The sequence below is a fragment of the Bubalus bubalis genome, chromosome 1, assembly GCF_019923935.1.
Source record: "Bubalus bubalis isolate 160015118507 breed Murrah chromosome 1, NDDB_SH_1, whole genome shotgun sequence".
In the NCBI taxonomy this organism is placed as follows: Eukaryota; Metazoa; Chordata; class Mammalia; order Artiodactyla; family Bovidae; genus Bubalus; species Bubalus bubalis.
Genome location: NC_059157.1, coordinates 167,177,524 through 167,191,530, shown reverse-complemented (window position 1 = coordinate 167,191,530; position 14,007 = coordinate 167,177,524).

Sequence of the window (14,007 nt, the reverse complement as noted above, 5' to 3'; positions counted from 1 at the left end):
TCTCCTGGGTCTCCTGAATTGGCAGGCGGATTCTTTACCACTGCACCACCTGGGAAGCCTCAGTAAATAAAGAGTCCATCGCTTTTCATTGGCTGAGTCCTTCTTCCTGGTTTCCCTCCAGTAAGACTTGCTGTTGTCACAGGGAATGAGAGCCTCTTCTTCTGATCTCCTAATCCTATTTAGTTGAAAGTTTCTGTTTATTAATTTTTTTGCAATATGAACTTTAGAATAAGATTATCTATATTTGCACAAGTTTTTCTTTTTCTTTTTTCTTTAACTCAATAGAAATTACATTAAACCTATAAACCAATTTGGAGAGAATTGTCTTTTATGTTTAATCTTCCAATACATGATGAAAACAGTGAATCTTTCCATTTGTTTACATCTTTGATTTCTTTCAGCAGAATTTTGTAACTCAGCATATAGATCCTGTACATGTTTGTTAAGGTTATGAATAAAGTAGGAGAAATCATTCACTTAGAACTAAGGCCTGTTAAAGATTACCTAAGTCTTTCATTTTTTTTTTACGTTAACAATAAATGATATTACATTTCTAATTTTGATTTTCTACATGCTCATTGCTATTGTTTATATGTCTTGATCTGTATCATGTGACTTTGCTGAACTCATTAATTATAGTTTTATTTATTTAATATGTAGATTTCTTGTGATTTTTCCATGTAGATATACCTGTCAGTTTTTTGAACTTGTGAATTTATATCCTTCATCAAACTTGGGAAGTTTTCAGCCATTATATTTTGAAAACTCTTTCAGCCCCTCTCTATCTACTCTGATGACACAAAGGTCAGATTATTTGTTATTATTATCTTTGAAGCTTTGTTTATTTTCTTTTTTTTCAGTCTAGTTTCTTTTTTTGTTCAGGTTAGATCAATTATATAGAGTTCGCTGATTCTATCCTCTGTCATCTCCACTCTATTATTGGGCCTGTCTGTGCTGTGCTGTACTAAGTTGCTTCAGTCATGTCTGACTCTTTGGTACCCCATGGACTGTAGCCCTCCAAGGTGTCTCTGTCCATGCGATTGAAAGAGTTAAAGCTTAGGCAGGTAGTCCAAGGCCCTTTAAGGAGGAGTTGAACATTCTCCCTCATGCTTTCCTTAAGCCCTGTGCAACAATGTATCTTGCCCAAGAACTGGCCTTTCTTTAGGTAGGATCACACAGCACAATGTCTTACTCATGGAAATACTTTTCTTAGGTTCTATATTAATGATTATAATTATAACAAATCTTGCCTGGGAACCTGTTTCTGAAGACTTGTACCCCTGACTACACAGCAACAGTAGATCTCACCCAGAGAGGTTGCCCAGAACACATTCTCCCTGACTAATCTTATGCCAAAATTACCTCAGGATGTATGCCTTGGGAAAGGGTCTGGTAGAACTCTTAACAACCTTGAGGTATTCTTTTTATCTATTCTCAGCAGCTAGTTGAGAAGTATATAAGGCCCCCGCTTAAACTGGTGAGGCAGGTACCCTTTCTGTCCCCTTCTGATGTCTATGTCAGAAGCTTTCTCTGTCCTGTCACTTTAAATAAAATTTTGCACACAAAGCTCTGAGTGACTGAGACCTTGTCTTTGATCCTGGAGTTAAATCTTCTCCTTCAGAGACCATGAATCTGGAGGCACTGTTCACCATTCACTGTAAGCTATCAGGATTCTCCAGGCAAGAATACTGGAGGAGGTTGCCATTTCCTACTCCAGGGAGGCTGTCTAGCAAGTCTAGAAAGTTTTAAAAAATTGTTACTGTATTTTTCAGATCTATAATTTCTGTTTTGTTCCTTTAAGTAATTTATATTTCTATGATGAAATTTTCCATTTTTCCATCTGTCTCAGATAATTTCTGATTGCTTGTGAAATCATTTTTATAATGATTGTTTTAAGATCTTTGTCAGATCACCCCAATACCTGACTCATCTTTGTATTGGTATCAGTTAATTTTTGATTCTCATTCAAGTTAATTTTCAATCCTCTGTATAATGGGTGATCTTTTAAATTGTATCCCAGGCATTTGGACTCTATTTTAAGGATGCCCCCTCTCCTTTTAAAATTTTGTCTTAGCTTGCAGTCCTCTATTTATCTTTGGCCTAATTCTATATGGACTGTGGTTCCAATAACTAATTTTCAAAGCTGTCTTCTGCTTCTCTTAGCTTGTGACATGAGGCTGCCACTGGTCTCAGCTAATGCAATTTGAGGGAGCTGATGGAGCTTCCCCAGGCTTAGTGACTTTGCACCTCTAGGGAAGGGATTCTCCAGTGTGTGGGACAAAGAACATCTCCTAGACTGGCATGATGCCATCTGCCAGTGCTGCCAGCAGAATGGTATTTCCGGGCTGTGGAGAAGAGTCATGTACCCTGTGGGGGAGAAGAGAACCTTGTGGACTAGGAAATTGCGGTGGGATTCCCCCAGCTAATGTCCCCTACTACATGGTGTCTCTAGGAAAATGAGTTCAGTCTCAGCTCTGGCAGGGAGAAGAGCAGTTCCTCTGATTCTTTAAAGCCTGTAAGGCTTCCAATCTGTCCCTTTGTAGGTTCAGCCAATTTTGCCTGGTGATGTAGGCAGGACTCCTAATCAGCCAAAGAGAGGAGTTAGCCTATCCCTGATAGCTCATGGAGCTTGCAGTCGGTGTGCAAGACTGTCCAAGAGCCAGAGAGTATGATCAGTGCTCAGGGTGAATCTAGGTTTTGAAAGGCCAAAGTAGATAGGGTTTTACAAGCCTTCTTTAAAGAAAAAACAAAACAAAAAAATAGTACTTAGGTATGAAAGTGAGTATTGCTTTACATATATTAAAGAAATCGTGTTTAACAAATCTAAAATTAAAAAAAACTGGTCATGCCACAGAAACCTTAAATTCAGAAAAATAAAATATTTTTATTAATTGAAAAAGCTCACAAGTCAAATTGCAATTGTTTATGAGACAGCAGGCTTTCCTGCTGGCTCAGACAGTAAAGAATCTGCCTGTACTGTGGGAGACTGGGTTCGATCCTTGAGTTAGGGAGATCCCCTGGAGGAGGAAAAGGTAACCCACTCCAGTGTTCTTGACTGGAAAATATGGACAGAGGAGCCTGGCAAGCCACAGTCCATGGAGTTACAAAGAGTTAGACGTGACTGAGCAACAAATACTTTGAATGAGACAGCACTATAGAAAATGGTAAAGCAGGCTCAAATTATTTCAATTTGACCTGGCTGATTGTGTAACTTTTCTGTTGCTGTGTAATTAACTACCATAAACTTAGTAGCTTACAACAACATACATTTATTATCTCAAAATTTTTGTCAGGTGTCTGGGCACAGCTTACGTGGGTTTTCTGTTCAGGGTCTTACAAGGTGTCAAGGTGTTCTGTAGGCTGAATTATCATCTGGAGGCTTGAGTGGATGAATCTGATCCCAAGTTTGTCGACATAGTTCACTTCTTTGCCGCTGTATGACTGAAATGTCTATTTTATTGTCTGGCTGTCAGCTGAAGGCTATCTGCAGTTTCTTGTCACCTGGACCTCTGCCTGGGGTTACTAAAAAATTGGTAGCTTACTTCCTTAAAGTCATCAATAGAGAAAAAAATATCTCTCTAATCAGTTAACAGTGACATCTCATAACTTTTGCCATATTACTAACTGAATCAAGGCAGAGATATCCCATCTCATTTTCATATTTTATTATTGTAGAAGCAAGTCATAGACCCTGCCTACATTCAAGCTGTGATAAGTGCTGTCATAAATGGATGTAATTTCAATGTGCAGGAAATTATTTAGTAGGAAAAAGTTTTAAGGGTAGAGATCAAGATGATGGAGTAGAAGGATTTGGAACTCACCTCTCTTTCCAAACACATCAAAAATATATTTATATGTGGAACAATTCTCACACAAAAGCAACTGTGAACTGGTATAAGACCTCTTATACAACCAAAGCTGCAAGAAAGATCCTCATGTAGCTGGGAAGGATAAAAAAGAAAAAGACTTTGGAATGGAATTGGAGCTCCTGAGAGGGAGCTGTGAAAGAGGAAAGGTGCCCTTGCCTTGAGAATCCCCTTCAGTGGCTGGGAAGTTCATTAGGACAGATAGAGAGCTTAAGGGGCCTGGAATGTGCTTGCCTAACTATCTGGGCAGAGACAGACAGGAGCTGTTGGCTTCCACTTCCCTGCCCTTTCCAGCCCAAAATGTGCCTGGGGCTGCGAGTATGTGAAGTGCCCAGGCACTGAAAGCAGGGCTTCAGCTGATGGACCCTTGGAAAGGACTCCATGTAGGCTGCATAGAGACAGCCTGAAGGGTGTGGAGTGTAGTCTGGGCTGCCAGTGAGTGCATTCAGGGTGGGGTGTGGGTATGCTGTACATGCCCCCAAAAGAGCATATACACAGGTGTGAGTCAGCCATGAGAGCCCCGTTTCCCCCTTGCCATGGTGGGGTGTGGCTTCAGAGGCTGCAAGCTTTGTGAGCTTGAGGACTGGGCAGAGTGATTATCAGTTCTCTCACAGCAGGGGTCATCCAGGGGCAGGTTCCACAGCAGCAGACTTAGTCAGCATACACATCAGGTGGTGGAAGGCAGCACAGAATTGCATGTCCCTGGAGGACAGCCCCTGGGGAGGAGTATGGAGTGGTTCCTTTCCCAGCAGAGCACTCCAGTCCCACCTACATTATACCACAGCTTAGAGCTGGATCTGGGCCAGACATGCCCTAGGAGAGACTTACCAGAGAGGCAAGCCAGGTAATAGTCGTCAGTACAACCATTTTGATTCCTACATCCACGACATCCCTGCTCCCTGTGTCAGACTAACACAGGTCTGGGATGAACACAGTGGAGAAGGGGATGTGACCTTGGGCTGTTTCTGGGAAAAACTGAGGACAGCAGCACAGGTGACACATAGATTCACTGTGACCACAGAGGCCTCTCTTGCTTTGGCACCTCACCTCCTTAGAGATAGAGCACACACTTAACAGGAATAGAGCTTTACTGAACCCAATCTTCAGGGATTCTACTCCAACAACTGGGGAACAGGCCTGCCCCTGACAGGGCTAACGTAGCCACAAAACAAAGAGGAAACCCCACCCAACATCCGGTGCAGGCTCTGGTCACCACAATACCAATCACGCCCGCTATCAAGGGAATAATGGCCAGCACACTCTGAGGAAAAGTGTGGCAGGCGTCCACACGAGAAACAGCCCAGGCACCAAAAATATTGGAGTCACACAGTCTACACAGAAACTCTCCCACATAAAAACAACCCTCAAGAACACAGTATTCTCCCAATACATACAGGCAGAGAAACCAGGAAAATGAAAAAGAAGAGGAACTACTCCCAGTTAAAAGAACTAGAAAAATCTCCTAAAAGAACAAATAATGAAACAGACCTGTCTTGTCTACTAGATCCTGTTCAAAAAGGCAGTAATAAAAATACTAAAGGAATTAAGAAAGATTATCAATAGAAACATAGATCACTGTGACAAGGAACTAAAATCTATAGAGAGGAACCCATCAAAATTAGACAACTCAGTTGCCAAAATAAAAACTAAGCTAAAAGCGATGAGTAGCAAACTAAATAATGCAGAGGAATACATAAGGGATGAGGAAAATAGAATAATGGAAATCACCCAATCAGACATCAGGCAGAAAGTCAAAACATTCTCTGACATAAATTGTAGCATACTTTCTTAGGTCAGTCTCCCCAAAGCAAAATAAACAAACAGGACCTAATCAAACTTCAAAGCTTTTGCACTGCAAAGGAAACCATACACAAAACAAAAAGACAATCTATGGGATGGGAAAAAATATTTGCAAATGTAACAAAGGGGTTAATATGAAAAATATACACACAGCTCATAAAACTAAATAACAACAAAAAGCCCAACTCAATTAAAAAATGGGTGGATGACCTAAATAGACTTTTCTCCAAAAAAGACCTACAGTAGGCCAAAAGGCACATGAAAAGATGCCCAGCATCACTAATTAGGAGAGAAATGCAAATCAAAACTACAATGAGGTATCACCTCACACAGGTCTGAATGACTATCATCAAAGTCTACAAATAATAAAAGTTGGAGAAAGTGTGTAGAAAAGGGAATATTCTTATATTGCTGGTAGAAATATAAACTGGTGCAGCTAGTATGGAGAACAGTATGAAGTTTCCTTAAAAAACTAAAAATAGAGCTACTATATGGTCCAGCAGTCCCATTCCTGTGCACATACCTGGAAAAAATGAAAACTCTAATTCAAAAAGACACATGCACCCCAGTGTTCATAGCAACACAATTTATAATAACCAGCACATGGAAGCAACCTAAGTGTCCATAAACAGATAAATGGATAAAGAAGATGTGGTATGCATATACAATAAAATAACTCTTGGTCACAGACAAAAATGAAATACGGCAGCTACTTGCAGCAAAACAGATGGACCTAGAGATTATCAAACTGAGTGCAGTAAGTCAGACAAAGAGACACATATTGTGTATCATGTGAAATCTAAGAAATAACATAAATGAATTGATTTACAAAACAGAAACAGACTCACAGACACAGAAAACAAAAGTATTTTTACCAAAGAGGAAAGGAAGATGGGAGAGAGGAATAATTTAGAAGTATGGGATTAACAGAAGCCACATCTATATATAAAATAGCTAAGGAACAAGGGCTTACTGGAAGACAAGGCACAATATCCAATATTTTGTTGTAATCTATATTGGAAAATAATCTGAAATATAGGTATACAAGTAAGTACATAAAACTCAATCACTTTCTTGTAAATATGAAACTAACACAATATAGTAAATCAAGTATATTTCATTTAAAAGGCAATTAGTCAGTAAAATTAATTATATAATTATGTAATTTTAATGGTATGATAAGATTATAAAAGCTGATGCTGTGAAAGTGCTGCACTCAATATGCCAGCAAGTTTGGAAAACTCAGCAGTGGCCACAGGATTGGAAAAGTTCAGTTTTCATTCTGATCCCAAAGAAAGGCAATGCCAAAGAATGCTCAAACTACTGCACAGTTGTACTCATCTCACATGCTAGTAAAGTGATGCTTAAAATTCTCCAAGCTAGGCTTCAGTAATATGTTAACTGTGAACTTCCAGATGTTCAAGCTGGTTTTAAGAAAAGGCAGAGGAACCAGAGATCAAATTGCCAACATCTGCTGGATGATGGAAAAAGCAAGGGAGTTCCAAGAAAACATCTATTTCTGCTTTATTGACTATGCCAAGCCTTTGACTGTGTGGATCACAATAAACTCTGGAAAATTCTGAAAGAGATGGGAATACCAGAACACCTGATCTGCCTCTTGAGAAATTTGTATGCAGGTCAGGAAGCAACAGTTAGAACTGGACATGGAACAACAGACTGGTTCCAAATAGAAAAAGGTTCCAAATATGTCAAAGCTGTATATTGTCACCCTGCTTATTTGACTTATATGCAGAATACATCATGAGAAATGCTGGGCTGGAAGAAGCACAAGCTGGAATCAAGATTGACAGGAGAAATACCAATAACCTCAGATATGCAGATGACACCACCCTTATGGCAGAAAGTGGAGAAGAAGTAAAGAGCCTTTTGATGAAAGTGAAAGAGGAGAGTGAAAAAGTTGGCTTCAAGCTCAACATTCAGAAAACTAACATCATGGCATCTGGTCCCATCACTTCATGGCAAATAGATGGGGAAACAGTGGAGAAACAGTGTCAGACTTTATTTTTCTGGGCTCCAAAATCACTGCAGATGGTGACTGTAGCCACGAAATTAAAAGACGCTTGCTCCTTGGAAGGAAAGTTGTGACCAACCTAGAAAGCATATTAAAAAGCACAGACATTACTTTGTCAACAAAGGTCTGTCTAGTCAGGCTATGGTTTTTCCAGTGGTCATGTATGGATGTGAGAGTTGGACTATAAAGAATGCTGAGCACTGAAGAATTGATGCTTTTGAACTGTGGTGTCGGAGAAGACTCTTGAGAGTCCCTTGGACTGCAAGGAGATCCAACCAGTCCATTCTGAAGGAGATCAGCCCTGGGTGTTCATTGGAAGGACTGATGTTGAAGCTGAAACTCTAATACTTTGGCCACCTGATGTGAAGAGCTGACTCATGTGAAAAGACTCTGATGCTGGGAAAGATTGAGGGCAGGAGGAGAAGGGGACAACAGAGGATGAGATGGTTGGATGGCATCACTGACTCAATGGACATGGGTTTGCGTGGACTCCAGGAGTTGGTGATGGACAGAGAGGCCTGGCATGCTGTGGTTCATGTGGTCGCAAAGAATCGGACAGGACTGAGCAACTGAACTGAACTGAACTGATAAGATTGTGTGTAAGATAATGAAGAATTACATTGTGGTCCATAAATTGGTTTAAGAGTATTGTAAGCTGTTGTCTGTTGTACTGGTTCACTTCTTTGAACCTTGTGTGATGGCATGGTATTTAGAAGTATTGTCCTCAAGCACATGTATAAAAGAGAGAGAGAGACACCCTATGTGGAATGTGAATCAGAATGGTCTAATTTGTACAAGGTTTGGTAAAAGAAAAAGGAAGACTGCTAATTCAAAATAGGAGTGAAAATAATATTAAAAATCAAAGAGAGAAAGAGACTCTGAACACATGAGACCTAGCAGCAGGGTTTAGGGATGTTATAAATGAGTTGTCCTTGGGCATGACCTCCTCTGCTCATTTCATCCATGCACTATGGACAACACAATAGTCCTGGACATTTGTAAATCCCCTGAACAAAGGGAAGTGATTTGGAAATCCTCCAGAAGATTGTGGGTATAAAAGGAATACCTCGCATCTGTCTATAGTATCAATGAACATTAATTAACTAATATGGGGCCTTAGTTTTCTTATCTATAAAATAAATAATATAGAAAATACTATCTGTAAAAAAAATGATCTGCCTCTTGAGAAATTTGTATGCAGGTCAGGAAGCAACAGTTAGAACTGGACATGGAACAACAGACTGGTTCCAAATAGGAAAAGGAGTTCATCAAGGCTGTATATTGTCACCCTGTTTATTTAACTTATATGCAGAGTACATCATGAGAAACGCTGGACTGGAAGAAACACAAGCTGGAATCAAGATTGCCAGGAGAAATATCGATAACCTCAGATATGCAGATGATACCTCCCTTATGGCAGAAAGTGAAGAGGAACTAAAAAGCCTCTTGACGAAGTGAAAGTGGAGAGTGAAAAAGTTGGCTTAAAGCTCAACATTCAGAAAACTAAAATCATGGCATCCGGTCCCATCACTTCATGGCAAATAGATGGGGAAACAGTGGAAACAGGGTCAGATTTTATTTTTCTGGGCTCCAAAATCACTGCAGATGGTGACTGCAGCCATGAAATTAAAAGACGCTTACTCTTCAGAAGGAAAGTTATGATCAACCTAGATAGCCTATTCAAAAGCAGAGCTATTACTTTGCCAACAAAGGTTCATCTAGTCAAGGCTATGGTTTTTTCCTGTGGTCGTGTATGGATGTGAGAGTTGGACTGTGAAGAAGGCTGAGCACCGAAAAATTGATGCTTTTGAACTGTGGTGTTGGAGAAGACTCTTGAGAGTCTCTTGGACTGCAAGCAGATCCAACCAGTCCATTCTGAAGGAGATCAGCCCTGGGATTTCTTTGGAAGGAATGATGCTAAAGCGAAACTCCAGTACTTTGGCCCCCTCATGCGAAGAGTTGACTCATTGGAAAAGACTCTGATGCTGGGAGGGATTGGGGGCAAGAGGAGAAGGGGATGACAGAGGATGAGATTTGCTGGATTGCATCACTGACTTGATGGATGTGAATCTTGGTGAACTCCAGGAGTAGGTGATGGACAGGGAAGCCTGGCGTGCTGCGATTCATGGGGTCACAAAGAGTCGGACACGACTGAGTGACTGATCTGATCTGATCTGATCTGATTGAATACTAAAGTTCCTTCTATTTATAAATTCTGTGGTTGTATAAATGCTCTCAAACACTCCTTACTGTACTCTGAAGGAAATCCATCACATATTTTGAGAGGTAAAACTTGAACTGAATCATGGATTCTCAACTTAGAATAAGTCTTTAACAAGTCTTCACAAAAACTAAAATTTGGAAAAATATTATTGTAAAACTAATCTGGAGGATGTGTGGCTTATTAATATAAATACACACATTGATAATTATAGTTGTTATTTGAATTGACTATTAAAAATCAAAAATATGTTACAAATATACACCAGTATTGTAGGAGAACATCTATTTCCTCAGTGTAGAAAATGCTAGATTACATATATCCAATATTTAGAATTAGTAAAATTTTACTTCCTCATTATTTTTCTAAGAAATTTATCTCCCACTTAGAGTACTTATGCATCATCTGAAAGCCATAAAAATACTTAGAGTTGAGAATGAAGGGTGTAGTAATAATATAAATAAAATAATAATAGTAAAATATGTTTATAACAACAATCTAAAAAGAGGGAATTCTTACCCTTACTAATCAAGGCTCACAGAGACTTCATTAAGGATTTTGTCTAAAAAGGATAGAGCTAGGAAATCAAACTCTGGTCATATTTGGATTTCTGAGGCAAAAATGACATTCTTTTACATATTTTTATATCTGATAATGAGTGAATTTCATTATCTAGCATTTACTCATAATTCCCTAAGGATGGATGATACTGAAATGCTATTAGAAGAGCAGTTTGGATAATAATCCCCAAAACATCAACTCCCACGTAACTCTGAGGCATGGATATGAACTTTTCATTATCTCAATGGAAAAAAACTAGATCAGTTCCAGACACGAAGGCCTGTGACCTGTACAATAAAATAGGACAGTGTTAAAAACCAACAAAGAAGTAAAAATGAATCAACCCATTAGTTAAACTGGCTTCACAGATCTGTTTCTTTGTTTTGTTTTGTTTTTTAAAGCCGGTGACCCTGTGGACTCATAGTGTCAGAAGCCTGATATCACAATTACCTGGTCATTTGGCAGAATTCCAAGTTTTGTTCTACAATTTGACCAAAATAGAAGTTCTACCTTATATATCCTAAGACACTGTATCAATTAACAAAGAGTGCTGAGTCAGTCTTCTTTTAAGGAAGTGATTGCTTAAATAACACACAGCCACATTTTCAGTAAGATAAAAAAATGTAATAAAATAATTACTGGTACAGTTTTGTATTTCTATTGCTCCCAGTTTTACTCTTCAAATCCTATTTCCTTCTGACATTCTTAAAGAGTGCATCATAAAAATACCACAAATGATAAAACTGAGTCAGTCACCAGATATGAGTTTACAACAGAGGGAATAACAAAGGAATCTGTCCTGCTTTTACTTTATCTCCTACATGTTTTCCTGCTTTTTACTTTATGCACAGCTTAGAAAAACTTATTTACAAAAAACAAGCTTCACTACTGTTTTGATTCGCCTTCTTCTTCTTTAAATTATTTACTATTATTGTGCAACTGATACTAAAAATTTGATATCACATAGCTTAAAATACTTCACAATTACACTTAGATCTCTTTAAAGTAAATGGCTTACACTTAAATATTAAAAATTATTACACTTAAATTTTAAAAATTATTACACGTATTTACTATTATTATACAACTGATACTAAATTTTGATATCACATAGCTTAAAATATTTCACAATTACACTTAGATCTCAGTAAAGTAAATGGCAAACACACATACACAGAAGCAAGAAGAGATTTGTTTGCTTATTTTTTAGCAGAGCTTTCCCTGGAAGTTAGTGACATAAAGAATATCCAAGAAATCATCTTGCCCTAAATGATAGTAATCATATGGATTACTTGGTAGACAAGAGAAGAATAGCTAGTTGTTTAAAAAAAAAAAAAAAAGAATGTTTAGAAAGAAAAGTTCTATGGCTATGAAATAAAAAACATATTCCTTTGGAGTACTTGGCATTAGAAATGTTACATGAATGTTAAACTTTCTAAGTATTTATATTTATAGGATTTTATTTGGTAAGATTTTATCTTTTCAACTATAGAGTAAATGATATACAGAGTAAAAGATAATAGATTCGAGGTATTAGATATGATAGAGTGCCTGAAGAACTATGGATGGAGGTTCATGAAATTGTACAAGATGCAGTGATCAAGAGCATACCCAAGGGAAAAAAAATGCAAAAAAGGCAAAATGGTTGTCTGAGGAAGCCTTACAAGTATCTGAGAAAAGAAGAGAAGCTGAAGGCAAAGAAGAAAAGGAGATACGCTGATCTGAATGCAGAGTTCCAAGGAATAGCAAGGAGAGATAAGAAAGTCTTTCTCAGTGATCAGTGCAAAGAAATAGAGGAAAACAACAGAATGGGAAAGACAAGAGATCTCTTTGAGAAAATTAGAGATACAAAGGGAATATTTCATGCAAAGATGGGCACAAAAAAGGACAGAAATGCTATGGACTAACAGAAGCAGAAGATATTACGAAGAGGTGGCAAGAATATACAGAACTATACAAAAAAATCTTCATGATCCAGATAACCACAATGGTGTGATCACTCACCTACAGCCAGACATCCTGGAATGTGAAGTCAAGCGATCACTACGAACAAAGCTAGTGGAGGTGATGGAATTCCAGTGGAGCTATTTCAAATCCTGAAAGATGATGCTGTAAAAGTACTGCACTCAGTATGCCAGCAAATTTGGAAAACTCAGTAGTGGCCACAGGACTGGAAAAGGTCAGTTTTCATTCCAATCCCAAAGAAAGGCAATGCCAAAGAAAGCTCAAACTACTGCACAATTGCACTCATCTCACATGCTAGCATAGTAATGCTCAAAATTCTTCAAGCCAGGCTTCAACAGTATGTGAGCCATGAACTTCCAGATGTTCAAGCTGGATTTAGAAAAGGCAGAGGAACCAGAGATCAAATTGCCAACATCCATTGGATCATTGAAAAAACAAGAGAGTTCCAGAAAAACATCTACTTCTGCTTTATTGACTATGCCAAAGTCTTTGACTGTGTGGATCACAACAAACTCAGGAAAATTCTGAAAGAGATGGGAACACCAGACCGCCTGACCTGTCTCCTGAGAAATCTGTATGCAGGTCAAGAAGGAACAGTTAGAACTGGACATGGAACAACAGACTGGCTCAAATCAGGAAAGGAGTAAGTCAAGGCTGTATATTGTCACCCTGCTTATTTAACTTATATGCAGAGTACATCATGAGAAATGCTGAAGCACAAGCTGGAATCAAGACTGCCAGGAAAAATATCAATAACCTCAGATATGCAGATGACACCACCTTATGGCAGAAAGTGAACAAGAACTAACAAGCCTCTTGAAAGTGAAAGAAGAGAGTGAAAAAGTTGGCTTAATACTCAACATTCTGAAAACTAAGATCATGGCATCTGGTCCCATCACTTCATGGCAAATAGATGGGCAAACAATGGAAACACTGACAGACTTTATTTCTTGGGCTCCAAAATCACTGCTTTTGAACTGTGGTGTTGGAGAAGACTCTTGAGAGCCCCTTGGACTGCAAGGAGATCATACCACTCAATCCTAAAGGAAATCAGTCCTGAATATTCATTGGAAGGACTGATACTGAAGCTGAAACTCCAATACTTTGGCCACCTGATGTGAAGAACAGACTCATTGGAAAAGACCCTGATGCTGGGAAAGATTGACGACAGGAGGAGAATGGGGATGACAGAGGATGAAATGGTTGGATAATATCACAGACTTAATGGATGTAAGTGAGCAGGCTTCCAGGGTTTGGTGATGGACAGGGAGGCCTGGCATGCTGCAGTCCATGGGGTTGCAAAGAGTGGGACATGACTGAGCAACCGAACTGAACTGATACAGAGTAACACTTTCATATATCTTAGCAATGCAGAAGCAGCTGTTGTCCCAGCCCTTCTGTTCAGAGGCCCCAGGAGTAGAGTTCTCTCTGGAATACCAAGTGTCCCTCCTCATGCTCCCTGAGACATGGGCAAGCTGGTGGTAGAGCCCACATATAGTTCTAAAGCCCCTTCCCTCTTGTGGAGTCTGTGTGGGGGCAGCTGCTTCATCTTCATGCTGCAA